This window comes from Gekko japonicus, unplaced genomic scaffold, assembly GCF_001447785.1.
Source record: "Gekko japonicus isolate JY-2015 unplaced genomic scaffold, Gekko_japonicus_V1.1 scaffold3577, whole genome shotgun sequence".
Taxonomy (NCBI): domain Eukaryota; kingdom Metazoa; phylum Chordata; class Lepidosauria; order Squamata; family Gekkonidae; genus Gekko; species Gekko japonicus.
Genome location: NW_015164768.1, coordinates 125369 through 136588, shown reverse-complemented (window position 1 = coordinate 136588; position 11220 = coordinate 125369). Strand labels below are relative to the sequence as shown.

General features: G+C 47.1%; 1 pseudogene; it reads right to left on the bottom strand.

Moving 5' to 3' along the window:
• Positions 1–4106: 4106 nt before the first annotated feature.
• On the bottom strand, positions 4107–5052 carry LOC107109144 (annotated as a pseudogene).
• Positions 5053–11220: the final 6168 nt, after the last annotated feature.

The following is an 11220-nucleotide window of genomic DNA, read 5'->3' as shown; positions in this document are numbered from 1 at the left end:
CTTCCCCTCCCCACAACAGACACCCTGTGAGGTAGGTGGGGCTGAGAGAGCTCTGACAGAAACTGCTATTTTTCAAGAACAGCTGTGCCAGAGCTATGGCTTGCCCAAGGTGATCCAGCAGGTGCAAGTGGAGGAGTGGGGAATCAAACCTAGTTCTCCCAGATTAGAGTCTGCACACCACTACACCAAACTGGCCCTGGAAGTCCCTTCCATTTCTATGATTCTATGAGTCTCTTAACTGGAGATGCCAAGGACTGGACTTGGGACCTTCTGCAGAGGCTTTACACTCAGCTACAGCTCCATCCCTTCTTCAGGGACCACTTAGGTGGCCTTGCTCCAGGGCTATTTTAAGTTTCCAGTCCGCTTCTGGTTAGCACCTCCAAGCTCTTCTAGGCTCCTGGATGGCTGCTGTTGGAAGCAGGGTTGTTAGAGAGGATTAGCCTTTAGTTTGAACCAGGAAAGCAGTTCTTGTGTTGTTCTGTTTGCTCAATTGCACTCTGCAGAAAAGCTCAGCGCTCCTTAAATTGTAAGTGAAAAGCAGCATTTTGCTCGGAAAATGGAAGGCACAGTAGAAGTAAGGGAAGGTAAGAGGGGGGCTGCAGAAAGCATCTGCCAAAGCATTGGCCTTGTGGCAAAAGGCTACCTCTTGTTAGTCTGGTGACAGCTTCCAGATGTCACACAGTTGGAGGCATTTGCTAAAATCCATCCGAGCACCTGCAGCTCTCAGAGGTGACAAATGCTAGATAAAAAATGAGCATTCCTGTGTAAAAAAGGGGGGGGAGAGGGAGGGAGGATGAGTAAAAGATTCAGTCTGTTGCTTCACCTGGTCTAACATATTGCTATTAGCTAAGTGCTAACCTTCACGACACCCATTTTCTCCCCTAGTACGTATGCCACTCATTCTCTAGCTGTATAAGATTCTCTGGTCTTCTGTGTGATTTTTTATTACTAACAGAATGCCCATAATCATGGCAGGCATAGTGTGTGCAGATTGGGATCCTGACACCTCGGCAGTATCCCTACCCAGTCTGGGGGGGTGCAAAGGTTATGGATTAACAAGCAGGGGAGCCACAATGACACCTTGTTTTCCTTCCCTCCACTGTTTCATCTTTTTCCTGCTTTCTTCTTTCCTTCCCACCAGCCAACCAACTTTTATCTGTCCTGGACCTAGATAAAGCGATTCAGGAGGCCACCGCTTATGAGAAGGCCCATCCAAACCGCCGTGCCAAGGCGGTCCACTGCACCCAAGTGACTGTCGGCTCCGACGCCTCGGACGAGAAGAAGATACTACAGGTCCGCCAGCAGGCATCCCAGCGCCCACATCAATGGTCCTCCAAAACGAGCAAGGCTTCGATCACTTGGGCTCCGTGCGCCAGCTGTGGGGATGACCACGAGCGCCGGCCGTGCCACTTCCGAAATGTGGTCTGCCGGACCTGCAACAAATCAAGGCATCTCCCGGGTTTGCCGCTCCAAAGGACAATGGCAGAAGTCATCCATGCACCAGACCATGCCGGAGCCGCCCAGCGACCTCCACTCCATATCGGCCCACTTCCCACAACACCAGGTTTGTAACTTGCCCCCCGATGGCCCCAACAAGATGCTTGTCAAGGTCCTTATAGAGGGATCCCTTGATTCTTCGGGCATCCATCCCACCGCGGACAAGGTGACCGCCATCACGCAAGTGCCACCTCCAGCATCCAAGTCCGAACTGCAGGCTTTTGGGGGGCTCCTGAACTTCTACCACTCCTTTTTGCCCCTCAAAGCTGCAGTCGCAGAACCGCTCCATTGCCTCCTGGACAAGTCAGCACCTTGGGTCTGGGGTCCGCCACAAGCACCTGCTCATCTCGAATGCAGTCCTGGCGCATCTCAATGAGGCGCTCCTGGTGGTGCTGGCCTGTGATGCCTCCCCCTACAGGGTGGGAGTGGTACTGAGCCACAGGCTGCCGGACGGCTGTGAGGTCCCGGTTGCGTATTATTCCAGGACTCTAACAGCGGCTGAGCGCAATTACGCGCAGATCGATAAGGAGGCGCTGGCGATTGTGGCGGGGTGAAAAATTTCGTCACTATCTGTACGGGCAGCCCTTCATGGTCCTCATGGACCACAAGCCGCTGCTGGGCCTCCTGGCCCCCAACCCCCCGACCCCCCAGATGATTTCGCCCCGGGTGCTTCGCTGGTCTATTTTCCTGGCGGGGTGCTCCTATGCTTTCGTCCATCGCCCGGGCAAGGCAATGGGCCACACGGTCACCCTGAGCTGCCTGCCGCTGCCGATCTGTGACCTGGATCCAGCTCCTGCCCACCAGATCGCTCTCCTGGAGATCCTTCTGGATCGGCCGGTCCACATCATGGAGGTGGCTCGCAGCACCTCCAAGGATAAGGTACTTTGCCGCGACTTGGACTGGGTGGTGAGGGGGTGGCCCACGGCCAAAGGAGACCCTGACGTAATGCCCTTTGCTTCCCAGAAATATGAGCTGTCCGTCCACTGAGGCTGTGTCTTGTGGGGTAGTAAGGTGGTCATCCCCAAGCCCCTATGGGAGCGGGTCCTCACCACCCTTCATGAAACGCACCCCGGGGTGGTGCGCATGAAAGCCTTGGCCCGGAGCTACGTCTGGTGGCCGGGGTTGGACCGGGACATAGAGGACATGGTGAAGCAGTGCACCCCCTGCCAAGCGTCTTGGTCCGGGCCTCCCCAAGCCCCGGAACGGGTCTGGGAATCTTCCCACCACCCCTGGTCCCAGTTACACTTGGATTTTGCAGGACCGTTCCAGGGGCAACTCTTCTTTATCCTGGTGGATTCCTTCAGCAAGTGGCTGGAGGTAGTTCCTGTGCCCGCCACCTCCTTGAAGGTGGCCATCCGGGCGATGTGGCAGATCTTCAGCGCCCAGGGAATCCCTGACACACTGGTCATGGACAACAGGATGGCGTTCACGTCAGTGGAGTTCCAGGACTTCACAAGCTACTACGGGCCCCATTCCCCCCTGCCACCAACGGCCAGGCCGAGCGCATGGTCAGAACCACAAAGGATGCTCTCCGCCGCTTGGACTCCCCGGACTGGGATTATAAACTGGCGGCTTTCCTTTTCGGCCAGTGAATGATGCCCCACACCACTACGGGGTGCAGTCTGGCAGAGTACTTCTGGGCCGCCGCATGGCAACCCAGTTGGATCGTCTGCACCCCGACTGGGCATCGACAGAGGCATGGGCACAGAGACGCACGAGGCAGCCAGAGGTTTCTTCCCGGAAGATCCCTTGTATGCACAGAACTACGCCCGGGGGCCCACCTGGATCCCGGCACGTAGTTAACTCATATGAGTTAAGGGCCCCAGATCGTATGAGGTTTCTTGTGAGAACTGCCAAGTTCTACATGGCACATCGACCAGCTACACTGCTGGACGATGCCATTGGACCCCGAGGACTCGGACATGGCCGAGGTTCCGGAGACCTCACCCCAGGCCCAACTCCCAGTGGCTGACCCCTGGCCTCTACCCTTAGTTGAATCCGAGACACCTCTTCTGGAGGTGTCCCCAGCGGCTCTCCCGGCCAGCTCGCCTCCGAGGGTTCACGGGGTAGAAGCCGCAGCAGTCCCGGAACCTCGCCGCTCTACCTGCACCAGGAAGTTACCAGCCCACCTGAAGGACTTTGTCTATGGGTGCATTGTGGACAAAGGGGGGAGGGGTGTAATGTATCCAGTCCAGACAAGTCCAGACAAGTCCAGAGACAAATGTCGAGCTTCGCTCCAAGAGACAATGGACTATGCGGATCCTAGCCCTCTCCAATCAGGGGACTAGGTTCCTGGCCAAGAGCCTATGGGACTCTCGGCCACTGTAAATAACCTATAGGGAAGTAAGGGTGTTTTGGGTGGTGGTTTCTCAGGGGATATAAGCCGGCCTGCGAGCTGGCCAAAGTCATCTTCTTCCTGATTGAATAAAGTACACTTTGCTGAAATCACTCTCCATCTGCATACTATTCATGTCCCCATCTTTTTAAAACTTGTTTTACACTTTTATAAAAAGTGTCTGTCTTCCGATAAATAGAGTCTTTAGCTGATCAGCTCAGTCTGGTTTCCCAATGGAAAATGAACTCCCAAAGATCCCTTCTGTGGAGGACGGTCAGTCTTCCGCCTCCTTGTTGCTCTCTTCTGCCAAGTCAGCATTGCCCTCATCCTCCTCTTCCATCTGTTTTGCAACATCTCCTGTGAGCTGCTCATAGCCTCCCATCTCAGCATGCCACATGCTCCTGATTGTCACCCCGAACTCTGCCATTTTGTAGCCAAAGAGTTTCAGGATGAGTGCATGTTCAGGGGTCGGTATATCTCCCTCTTGCAGACCTCATAGTCTGAAATCAGTGTCACCACCAATGCTCCCTCTAAGCTGTGGAGTCTTGTGAGCAAAAGTTCTACTTTGTGAGATACTAGCATTAAAGTTGTGAGCAAGCGATTTGGCTACTGTGTAAATTAGTTTGCTCTGGAGCTATCCTTCCTGAGCTAACACAGAAATGTGTGAGCTGGAGGCTAAAAAACTGTGAGCTAGCTCATACTAACTCAGCTTAGAGGGAACACTGGACTCACCACTCATTTTTTCAGGGCTGTGGGCAACTCAAGTTGCTGCAACTAAGGTTCCATGGAGTGGGGAAACTGCTCCAGAGGTCTCATATCCAGGCCAATGGTGAAAATTGCCTTGTTTCCTGCCTGGCCAAAGTTCATCTCTTTAAACTCTGCAGACCACTAGGACTTCAGCTTTGGTGCGATTGGTTAAGAGGGGGCCAACTGCTCCCCACAAACGTTTACTGACCCAGTGCAAGTTCTCTTTGTACTCGTCAGCCAGGCTCCATCCCAGGGCTACCATCGTTCTTTCCAATGAAGATCCTGCTGTGCCTCCAGGCATTGCAGATATCCTTCAGTTTGTTGTTTCTGATACTGGCAATGGAAAAAAAATAGATATATTTGTAGGTGTCCACACATTTCTGGAGCTCTTCTATCAAGTTCTGTTTAAATTCTAAGCCTTTCTTCATGGTCTTTGTCAAAGAAACCTTCTTGTCTCATTTGGACTTGGGCATGTCGCTCCTGTATGTGCACCACCTTCTGTCCCCCTGTCTTCAGCTTTCCTTCCTTCCCTCCCCCTGGCAGCCTCTTCCCAGGAAAAGTCTGGCCCAGTTGCACAGTGCCAGTTGCCAGCAATGTTCCCTCTAAGTTGTGGAGTCTTGTGAGCAAACATTCTACTTTGTGAGCTACCGGCGTGAAAGTTGTGAGCGAGCGATTTGGCTGCTGCATACATTAGTTTGCTCTGGAGCCATCCTTCCTGAGCCAAGGCAAAAATGTGTGAGCCAGAGCCTAAAAAACAGTGAGCTAGCTCACACTAACTCAGCTTAGCGGGAACCCTGGTTGCCAGTCTGGGAAAGTTTCTATGGTGCCCACCAGGGTGGGCATCATTCCATGGTGGGGACCTATAGAAAATTGTGGGTGGGGCATCTCACTTTCCCCTGTATCTTCTTCCAGATACTATTTCCTGTTTCTCTTCTCTTGGCAGCCCCCATATCCTCAAAGTTTGCAGACCCTCCTTTCCTGACTCTCCTCTTTTCAAAATAGAATTGATTAGAAACAGACTCCAAATTCCTTTTAAAAAGAAGGAAATAAATGAACTGTTGATTTCAAGGAGAAATTGGGTAAAGAAGAATTAAGAGGATTTCTCTTAACAACACAAGTGTATTGCTGCTATACATGCAGAGTTACACCCTTTAAATCCCACTAGCTACTACAGTTTAAGCCCATTGATTTATATGGCCTTAGAATAGAATAACTCTACACAGGAGATGCCACTCCACCTCTTTTCAGGAGAAGGGGCCAGCATGCTTATCCAGATGCTTCCTCTGCATGTGTTCACTCTCTATGCAGATATGTTATGTGTGAATCATGGATTAATCACCACCACAGAATTCCCGTACCAACTAATGTCAATTGGAACATTTCTTGTGAATTGCATAATTAAGTGAAAATTCGATTCCCGTTTTTCATACAAAATATTTATGTAACCATGAATTGGAGAAAAAGTTTTTAACTTTATTATCAATAATGCAGTGCAGTTCCTAGCTTAGAAAGTTTTCCTGTTTGCTGTCGCAGCCAGAGAAAACTTGATCAAAATTTATGCAGGAGATTGCAGTTTCTTATAACCGCAATCATTTATCATAAACAGCCACACCACTTCAGCGGTGATAGGTACTTCTTCACCTGTATCCTGAGTTATATGTAAATTCCGGTTATAAGTTACTCCTTGATCTGTTTAATCCTGCAATTTTATGCTCGTAAAATTTGTAATTGCCTGTGATTTTTGTGATGACCAATGGCTTTTTTTCACAAAATAAGCCTGATGGGAAAATCAGTTCAAGTGCTTCTCCATGGAAATCATTCACACATTCAGTAGCATTTCATCAAGGGCTCAGCAATAAATTTATGGGAGCTCCAGTAACAGGCCTGCATGTGTGAACATAGCATGAGTTTGGATGCTGTATTTATTTATTTGCTTTTATTTATTTAGACCATTTTTATGCTGCCTCTCCAGGAACCTGCACAAAGTGGCTTACCAAAAGATAACAATAATAAAAACCAAAACATTAAAAGCATAGATCATAGAAACAGACCACTGAAAGCCTAAAACAAAAACTGCCAGACTAAAATAGAGTAAAAATCAATATCTTAATTAAAAGCCTGGGTGAACAGAAAAATTTTGACCTAGAACCTAAAAGAAAGCAACGTAAGTGTTTGGTGACCCTCAAGGGGAAGGGCATTCCACAAGCCAGGTGCCACTACTGAAAAGATCCTGTCTTTGGTTACAACTTATGTCACTTCTGAAGGCGGGGCACAGAGAATAGAGCTTGTGAGCTAGATCTTAACTGGTGGGCTGGACAATATGGAAGTAGGTTGTCCTGTAAGTACCCTGCCCCCAAGTCATCTAGGGCTTTAATGGTAAAAACCAACACTTTGAATCAAGCCTGGACACAAATGGGCATCCAGTGCAGATCTTTCAGCACTGGGGTGATACGATCAATGTTCCCTCTAAGCTGTGGGGTCTTGTGAGCAAAAAATATACTTTGTGAGCTACTGGCATTAAAGTTGTGAGCGAACAATTTGGCTGCTGCATAAATTAGTTTGCTCTGGAGCCATCCTTCCTGAGCTAAGACAAAAATGTGTGAGCTGGAGGCTAAAAAAACTGTGAGCTAGCTCACACTAACTCAGCTTAGAGGGAACACTGGACACGATCCCTGTATTCCACACCTGACAATAGCCTAGCTGTGGAATTTTGGATGAGCTGAAATTTCTGGACCATTTCCAAAAGCAGCCCTGCAGTAATCTAACCTGGATGTAACCAGAGCATGGCTCACTATGGCCAGATCACGCTATATAATTCAGCCTCTTTTTATCTCCCTTATCATCTCATGCATGGGAGGGAGGGTCACGTGATTTATCCTCCAACCCAAAATACATCTTACCGTAAAATACTATTAATGTGTGATGTTTGAAGGGTTTTTTGCCCTACAGAGAATATTGGGTGAGGAGTACAAGCATATCTGTGTTCAGATAATCTTTTTATGAGTTCCTATTTAAGTCCACTTATGGATCATTCCTGTGATTCCATTAGGAAATAGATTATTGCACTGCCAGCCCTTGAGATTATGTATTGTTAATGTTAGCTTTACTTTTGCATTAATCGTATCCATTATGCATGAGACAACTCAGAGGGTGAGGGTGCGTAGCAATTGGTGGTTTGGAGACTCAACGTCTGTCTGAGGGCACTGCAGAAGGCTTTGCGAAGGGGCCTTTCCTAGAGAGATTGGTGTGAAATTCACTACTCAGACAAATACACTTTTGCACTGAATGAGGAAGAGAAGGATGGGAAGAGCAACTTACATCTTCCAGGGTATAAATACAGTAAATAAATAAAAATGCATACACAAATTTATGGTCTTCTGCACACACACACATCCTATGGGCTGTCGCTTTGGGAAACAATCTTGCACAATTATCCTGGGCTCCAGAAACGTTACGTCTGCCCATAAATTGAGTTTAAATGACTGGCCCAAGGTCACCCAGAAATATTATGTGGCAGAATCGTGATATGCATCTGTGTCTCCCAGATCCTAGTCTAACACTCTTAACTAATAGAACAAAGTTTGGGTCCAGTGGCACCTTTAAGACCAACAAAGTTTTATTCAAGGTATAAGCTGTTGTGTGCAAGCACTCTTCTTCAGATACTGTGCTTGCACACGAAAACATATACCTTGAATAAAACTTTGTTGGTTTTAAAGGTGCCACTGGACTCAAACTTTGTTCTGCTGCTTCAGACCAGCACGGCTACCCCACCTGATTCTAACTAATATACCATGTGGTTCTCTGTTGATTAAGTTTCCCTCTCGGTATGCATTCCTGCTTCCCATATCTAGCCTATGGATTTTCAGAAACTGATTTTAAGTACAGAAAGACCCTCGACAGTAGTAACTTGAAGGATACCATTTCTTTCTTAATGGCATGGGTTTCATGTAGCTGATTTAGTCCACAGCTAGTAGGACACTTATTTTGTATGGTGATGAGACATTACTGAACAGATCAATGTTCTTTCAAAGTTTAACTCAGTATCCAGATTTACTATTAGTCTGATGTAATCTGTTAGACTTGCAGTAGACACTAGGAGATTTTTTTGATTGCTTGCTTTAGTTTTAGAGAGTTCAAAAGATAGTTTGTCACTTATAGTATATGATAACTCCAAGGATGACTTAAAAAAAAAAGATGTTACAAGGTTGTCTATTATTTCTGGAAACTCATGACTATACAGAGAGAAGATTGTATTAGAGTCCAGATGGTTAAAAAAATGGATTTCTTTACTACTGTGTCAATAGTTTCTATTTTAAGTCTCAGTTCTTCTACTAATTTCCTCACCTGGCACAAACCAAGCTATGCTGAAGTGCCTTAGGGAGGATTCATTTGCTAGTACATCCATAATGCTGTGTACATTTCTAGTTATTATAAATTAAGGCATTGATATTTTTACATTTCATAAACGTACTTAACAGCACAGTTAAATGTGTATCTAAAGACGTGTGCGTACACACAAAAGCTTAAACCTTAAATAGAACTCTGTTGGTCTTAAAGGTGCCTCTGGACTCAACCTTTGTTCATGTGTTAACTGAGTCACATACAATATACATTATCTTAAAGCAGGAAAGTCGGTTGAGAGCCATTAAGAAAAGAAGTATTGCATATATTTCTGTTTTCTATATTTCTAAGAAATATGCTAAATGAGCCAGGGCTCTTTTTGTAGCAGGAACCCCTTTGCATATTAGGCGACACAACCCTAAGGTAGCCAATCCTCCAAGAGCTTACAGAGCTCTTCTTACAGTGGCTACTGTAAGCTCTTGGAGGATTGGCTACATTAGGGGTGTGTCACCTAATATGCAAAGGAGTTCCTGCTACAAAAAGAGCCTTAAAGTCGGCAAGCATAATGTAGTGGTTAGATGAACTAGGGTCTGGGTGAGCCATATTCATACCTCCATTCTGCCATGAAGCTCACAGGGTGACCTTGGGCCAGTCACTGTCTCTTAACCTAATATCTCACAGGGTTGTTGTGAAGATGAACTGGAGGAGAGGAGAACGGTGCAAGCCACTTTTGGGTCCCCTTTGGGGAGAAAAGTGGGATATAGATATCTAAATACCTTAATTAATAGGAGTGCAAGTTCCTAGCAGCAGTGTCACTGGACTTAATGGGGATTTTTATACATCTAGGAAGACAGAGTACAATAGTGTTATCCTAATCAGAGTGACACCCTTTGAAAGCCATTGTCATCAATGCATAGCTGTGTGTTTAGGAGGACATGGCCAATTCCCAGCTGTTAGCAATTGTTAGTCCAATGGGACAGGTGCTGTTGTGCTTTTGTTTTCTCCTTAGTAATGGACCTTTTGTCAGGAGAAGGTAAAAAGTCTTTCAAAGCTCTCCCCCCCCCCCAGTTCTTGCATTGTGCCTGTTCCCAGTTATTTTTCTACCATTTACCCTCAAGTCTAAACACGGAGAACAAAGGGGGGGGGGAATCTCAGCCTTATGATGTCTCTTTAACACCTGCATTAATCACCATGGTTATAGTTTGCATTGTTAAAGGGGAAGCAGTAAAAGCACAATTGTTTGCTGTTCAAGGGGCAGTCTTGACAATATGAGGGAGGGAAGCCGGATGAATGGTGTTGCTCATCTCAGCACATCTTAAAGGCTACTTCAGACAAGATGTTTTCTTTTGTGCAAATGCACTCCTCTGCATTCCCAGGTGCACTTTGGCACAAACAAGGTGTGACATATGACACAGACAATTGCAGATATAACCAGCAGCATGTCTTGGGACTGGGGCAGGCTGGGGATGAATTTTAACCACCGAATCCCACTTTTGATTTTCTTCTTTGGTTTTGTACCCATGATTCTTTTAAATTTTGCACCATATCTTTGATACATTTTGCCCCCTCTCCATTTTTATGTTCATCCCAGCATTCTGTGCACCTTGGCTTGGTATTTAGTCATGCCGACCACATGACCACGGAAATGTCTTCGGACAGTGCTGGCTCTTCGGCTTTGAAACGGAGATGAGCACCACAACCCTAGAGTCGGATTCGACTGGCTTTCGAGCAAGGGAACCTTTACCTTTACCTTTACAGAGGTGGGTTAGGTTGAGTGAGAGAAGGCCCAAGGCTTTTCAGTGAGCTTCAGTACTTAGTGATGGGGGGGGGGGTTTGAACCTGAGACATACAAGGTCAGATGCCTTAACCACTGCACTACATGCACTGTTGTACCAAGACGTGTCAGCTGTTAGATCGCCGCTAACAAGGGTCCGGAGAATGATTTCAGCAAAGTGAATCAGCTTTATTGAAGAAACAAACAAGCACTCAAATGCATTCAAAACCAGAACAGATTAACATTGGGAGCTAGGCTCCTTTTAAACATTCCCGGGCTAACATAGCCATGCCTATTTACATTAAACAACCAATGAGGTTGATGAGATAAGGTCCAATGAGAGTCTTTCCCTCTCAGGGAGCTGGTACAGTTCTGATTGGTCGCTGTTGTGGAGCGACCAATAGTAAAGCAGGTTGGAGGAGCCTTGCCTTGCTCGAAGCTTTACATGGGGAGTGAATGCGGTGATTCATGCAATCATTTCAATACATTACATCAGCCCGGGGGGGGGGGGGGGGGCGAAAAAGAA